Raw genomic sequence first — 6,000 nt, forward strand, 5'->3', positions numbered from 1 at the left:
GAAGTATGTAAATGATTTTCATTCAAAATGCATCAGTTACGACATCAAACTGCACAGAGTTAATTCGATTTTAGCTACATAACGTCTAAGCTTTTTAAGACTAAAAGAATTTTTCTATCTAGAAAGCAAATTCTTTTTGTTTGCCTATTTAAAATTTTATTCCTGATGATAAGATTAATTGCTTTTACTCTTGTCTCTAGTTAGGATTTTCTTTTTCTTTTTTTTTTTTTCCCAGAAATATTTTCTCAAATATTTCAAAGTGCTTAAGAGGGGATCCTGCTATGGTTTTTTTTATATTTATGTTTAAAAATTTTGTGCATATACTATTTCACTAAAATCTCATCACCAAAATACTCCTTAAAAGCACTTCATCTGTCTTTGTAACAGAAAGCAGTTTTACAAAGAAAAGGGACCCAGACTAATAGAATATTATTTTGGTTGTTTGATTAAACTGAGATATAAGTCTAAAACTTTTTCTGATTTTCATGGGTTAACACAATCTAGAAAGAGTCTGGGTCCACTCACCTCTCCAGAAAACACTCCCAAATTTTTAAGAGTTACTATTAACACAACTTAACTTCCATTCTTAAAAAAAAATAACCTGAAAAGTACTTGGTTAGGCATTTATATGGTAAATTCTTGAATAAAATGTTTATGATTATCCTTTCATTTCTAAAATGTGTTTACAAATTGTGTAGGAAACAAACGTGAATGTTATTTCTAAATTGCTTTGAAATGAGCTTCATGAAGTCCTTCCCCATCTTCCTCTTCCTCCCCGCCCCTCCCCCCGCCCCTCCCCTTTCTCCCCCCCCTTTTTGTTCCTCCATTTTTCCTCCTACTCCCGACACTGTCCATTCCTTTCCTCCTCCCCCTTTCCCTGTACCTTCTTTTTAATTTTTCTTTTTTCTTTGTTACTTCTCTTCCCCTTTTTGTTATTCTCCAGCTCCTCTGCCCCCAAGCCATTTCTTTCCTTTTTAATCAGTATACCTATCCCAACCTTCTAGACTTTTCTTCACTCTTTCCCTTTTCCTTCTTCCTGTCCCTCTACCACTAACCTGCTGTCATTCCAACTGTTACTTCTGGTGAAGTGAAAGGCTAGAGAGATGCTTGGATTATCTCATACACCAAAAAGACACCCTGAAAAGCTTGTTACATTTTTGAGGTGGGCATCTTTGTGATTCAGACCACAGAGCTCTGGGTTCTGGCAGAAGTTTTTGTCTGAAAGTTCACTGGACACTTTTACTTCTTTGTATCATTTTTCTGTCTTATGTTGCTTGTAAACGATTTTGTTATTAGCATTTTATGTATCAAATCCTGAGGGCAAAGCCCGTATATCACCCAAGGAGTCCCATACAATGCTGACAGGTGTCCAAAAATATATATTAAATAAGTATCTTTTGATGCTCTCCACGAAGACATGGTCAGTGCAATCAAATAAAATGCTGTGTTGTCTGTAAGGGCTTTTTCTTTTTGTCTTTTCCCTTCTTTTCTTTTCTTTCTTCTTTCTTTCTTTCTTTTTTTTTTTTTTTTAATTTTTGTATATACAATACTCTGCAATGATCAGATTGAATACAGGTAGATGAAACCATTCAAAAGGCTGATTGGTCTACATCAAGAACAGCAACCAAGGGGTATCTCTCGGCTGGTCACTCCCTAGTCTTGTACCCACGACTGTCCTGTGCCACATGTCTCCCTCCAGATGAGCATCACCTTCCCGTTCTGTCTGGTAAGTAGCCTTGGAGTTCTTCTCAACTCAAAGCTTTAGGCGGTCAATGTCAACCGACAGAATTAGTTGGCACAACCCTCAGCCATCCTTGTCTCCCTGGATGCCATCCGACCAGATGACAACTCAAGGAATGGTCCGCCTGCACCTCCTGCTGACAGATCTCTCAGGATCTTCTTTCTAGGAAGGTACCTAGCACCCTATCAACCATCTGAACATTTATTATTTTGTATGTCATCCAGAGCACAAGTGTCACCCCCAGACAGCCTTCCATCTCAGTGAGTCCCAGGATGTCTGATATACAGCCACCTGCCATAATACACGTTGACTGAAGACCCACCTATCAACAAAGCTATGAACACTCAAGAAGAAGGCAAACCAATTTTTTATCACAGGCTGAATTAAAATCAAATTTAAGCAGGTCGTGAAAATAGCAAAGTGCTTTGTTTTGTTTTTAATGTATAATACTCATTACTAGCAAGAATATAGTGAAATAAAACATTCCAATGTGGCTGTGTGGGACAACAATTTTAAGGCAACAAAAACCTTGCCATTTCATATTGTTTGACTAAGAAGTTGCGCTTTTTAAAAGTTTATTTATTTTCAGAGAGAGAGAGAAAGAATGTGCATGCACATGTGAGCTGGGGAAGGTCAGAGAGAGGGAGAGAGAGAATCCTAAGCAGGCTCCATGCCTGATGTGGGCTTGAACCCACAGACTGAGATCATGACCTGAGCCAAAACCAAAAGTTGGACGCCTGGCCGACTGAGCCACCCAGGCACCCTGAGAAGTTGCACTTTTGAGAAATTTTTCTACCAAAAAGCCAGTAAGTGAAACATTTTATTCATCCTTAAAAAACAATGAGATTCTGATCCCAGCTACCACACAGATGAACCTTGAAAACATTATGCTAAGTAAAATAAGCCAGGCAAAAAGGACAAATATATTATTCTACTTCTAGGAGATACCTAAAATAGTAAAGTTCATAGAGGCAGAAAGTAGGATTGTGGTTACCAGGGGTTAGGGGGAGTTAATGTTGAATGGGTACAGAGTTTCAACTTGAGAGGTTGAAAATTTTTTGAGATGGATACTGTGATAGTTGCATAACAATGTAAATGTACTTAATGCTACTGAATTTTACACTTAAAAATGGCTAATTAGGGGGACCTGGGTGGCTCCCACGGTTAAGCATCTGACTCTTGATGTTGGCTGGGGTCAAGATCTCACAGTTCATGAGATTGAGCCCTGTGTGGGACTCTGTGCTCAGCACGGATCCGCTTGGGATTCTCTCTCTCTCTCTCTCTCTCTCTCTCCCTCTCAAATAAATAAACATTTAAACTTGGCTAAAGTTATAAATTTTGTTATGTATATTTTACTATGACTTTTAAAGGCAAAAAATTTTAGCCTTTTCAAAACTAAAAAAAAAAAACAAAAACAAAACCCCTGAACAAATATGTTATTTACCACTGTCAAGGAAAAAAAAAACAAAAAACTGTTAGCAATATAAATGCTTACAAATAGGGAGATCTTCAAACAACTTCCAACATAGCCAGATGGTAAAATATTATGCAGCCATTAAAAATCGTGTCCAAAAGGGGTTTAGAAAACTTGGGTGAAGGTTATTTTAAAAAATGCATATCACACAATTTAGCATTTGTTCTCATATAGTCTGTCTGATTGGAACCACCTTAACAACAATGATGAAAGCTACGTGAACATAAAACGAGAAATCACCTTACGGAAACTCTCGCACGTGGCTACACAGAGATGTGCACCAGAACATTCATAGCAGCATTGTTTATAATACTAAAACCTAGAAATCCTACAAATGTGCATCTACAGGAGAATGGATAAGCAAAACAGTATAGTTAAACAATGGAATTTGGGGCCAATAACAGTGAAGGAACTTCTGCAACGGGTGTGAACTTCCCAATTCTGACCAACCAACAAACAAAAACCTGGAGACTGATGAATATGCACAGTATGGCTCCATTTATAGAAGTTCAAAAATATGCAAAACTAACAACGTGTTATTTAGGGGTGCGTCCAGAAGAGGTTAAACTTTAAAGAAAAGAAAGAGACCTGCGATCACCAGGCAGCTTTTAAACCACCCTGGAGCCCTCTCCCAAGCCTTGGACCAAATGGAAACAATAAAGGTTTTTGCAGTGAAAAAAGAAAAAAAAAAAAAAAAAGGAAGGAAGGAAAGGGAGAGAGAGAAAGCTAGAAAGCAAGAAAAGAAAGAGAAAAGAAAGGAAGAGAGAGAAGAAAGCTAGAAAGCAAGAAAAGCAAGAGAAAAAGAAAGGAAGGAAAGAAAGAAAGAAACCAAAATCCATTGAAATAATAAAAAGTCTGGAAACCCGTGTCGATAGTAAGTCTCTGGTTTTGAGATTAGTGGATTTCTTTCTATACCTGTCTTTGTTTCTCTCTCCCTCTCTCTTTCTCTCTCCCTGTTTCTCTCTCTCGACTCTGCTATATTTTTCAAGATTTCTAGGCTATTATATTTTTATAACAAACTTAAAAAAAAAAAAGGCAAATGGATGTTCAAGTGAATCACCCCAAAATACCTTTACAAACCAAACGGGATAGTTTGGGTTCATCCGCTGTTTCCAGGTTTGATGCAGCCAGAAATTCTCCTTCCATTAGTAACCAAGGTTGAGGGTTAACTGCGACCCACCCTGATCAATCACGGATGTGGCTTGACTTTAGCTAAAGGTCTGATTAATTATACATGCATTCCTAATAAACTGAGATGATACAAGCACCCCAATTCACACCTGCCCGGTCCGTCCCAGTTCTTACAGACACATCGCTCCTTTTAACTCCCGGGCATGAATATTTTTGTTTCCGTGTGCATTCACCGGACGCCTCGAAGGATGAAGCCCAATTCTTCCGCATCGGTCTGGGAGTTTCTCGTCGTGAGATCATGTCTTTCGACGCACTGGAAACCTCAGGGCAGGATCCATGGTGTTTCCTTTGTCTCGGTGAGTGGTTTCCATTATTATCACCAACTCAGATCTCCTTTATTAGTTTTCCATGAGCCCAATGCTTTTGAAAAATGTTGCCTATCAACAAATTCCATTGATCAGGTAGTAATAGATTGTTCTCGTACTGAGCGGCTAAGCAGAACTTCTACACACGTGGCGAGAAGTTACGCTCTTCCCACCAGAAGTAAAGGGACTTGGAACTGGACTTTGTCCATACAGCCTTGCCGGGAGCAAATGTCTGATTTAGATGTCCTAACTGACTGAAAATAGTTTATGGATACCACTGTGCCCATCACCCTTTCCTTCCTTCCTTCTTAGATCCTGAGGAGGCTGGGCTTCGAGAAACATTCCTCAGGACCAGCTTTCAGCTCCAGGAGAAGAGCAGAAGAGACGAGAACAGGGAGAGGACATTGCAAAATGTGGTGAACACCTGAGGTGGGTAACTTCATGGCTTTTACTCTATAAGTCAGTTGTGCCACAGACAGGCAGCAAAAACAGGATTCCAACCTCAGTGTCTTAGACCCCCAAGTCTTTGCTCCTACACCCGTGCAGCGTTTCAAAACGCTAGTGCATGGGGTGCCTGGCTGGCTCAGTCTGTGGAGCATGCAACCCTTGATGTTGGGGTTGTAAATTCGAGCCCCACATGAGGTGTCAAGATGACTTAAAAATAAAATATTCTTGATTGTTTAAAAATTTTTGTTTGTTAATGTATATATTTTAAAATTTTATTTACTTTTATTTTTTTATTATTATTATTTTTTATTTATTTTTGGGACAGAGAGAGACAGAGCATGAACGGGGGAGGGGCAGAGAGAGAGGGAGACACAGAATCAGAAACAGGCTCCAGGCTCCGAGCCATCAGCCCAGAGCCTGACGTGGGGCTCGAACTCACGGACCGCGAGATCGTGACCTGGCTGAAGTCGGACGCTTAACCGACTGCGCCACCCAGGCGCCCCTATATTTTAAATTTTTAATGTTTATTTGTTTTGGAGAGACAAAACACGAGCAGGGGAGGGGCAGAGAGAGAGAGAGAGGGGAACACAGAATCGGAAGCAGGCTCCAGGCTCCGAGCTGTCAACACAGAGCCCGACGCGGGGCTCGAACTCACAAACCGTGAGTTCATCACCCGAGCCGAAGTCGGGCGTTTTACTGACTGAGCCACCCAGGCACCCCCCTAACATTCCTTAATTAAAAAAATAAAATAGGGGCTCCTGGGTGGCTCAGTCAGTTAAGCATCCGACTTTGACTCAGGTGATGATCTCACGGCTGGTGAGTTCGAGCCCCGCGTCGGGCTC

This window comes from Acinonyx jubatus, chromosome E1 (genome assembly GCF_027475565.1).
Source record: "Acinonyx jubatus isolate Ajub_Pintada_27869175 chromosome E1, VMU_Ajub_asm_v1.0, whole genome shotgun sequence".
In the NCBI taxonomy this organism is placed as follows: Eukaryota; Metazoa; Chordata; class Mammalia; order Carnivora; family Felidae; genus Acinonyx; species Acinonyx jubatus.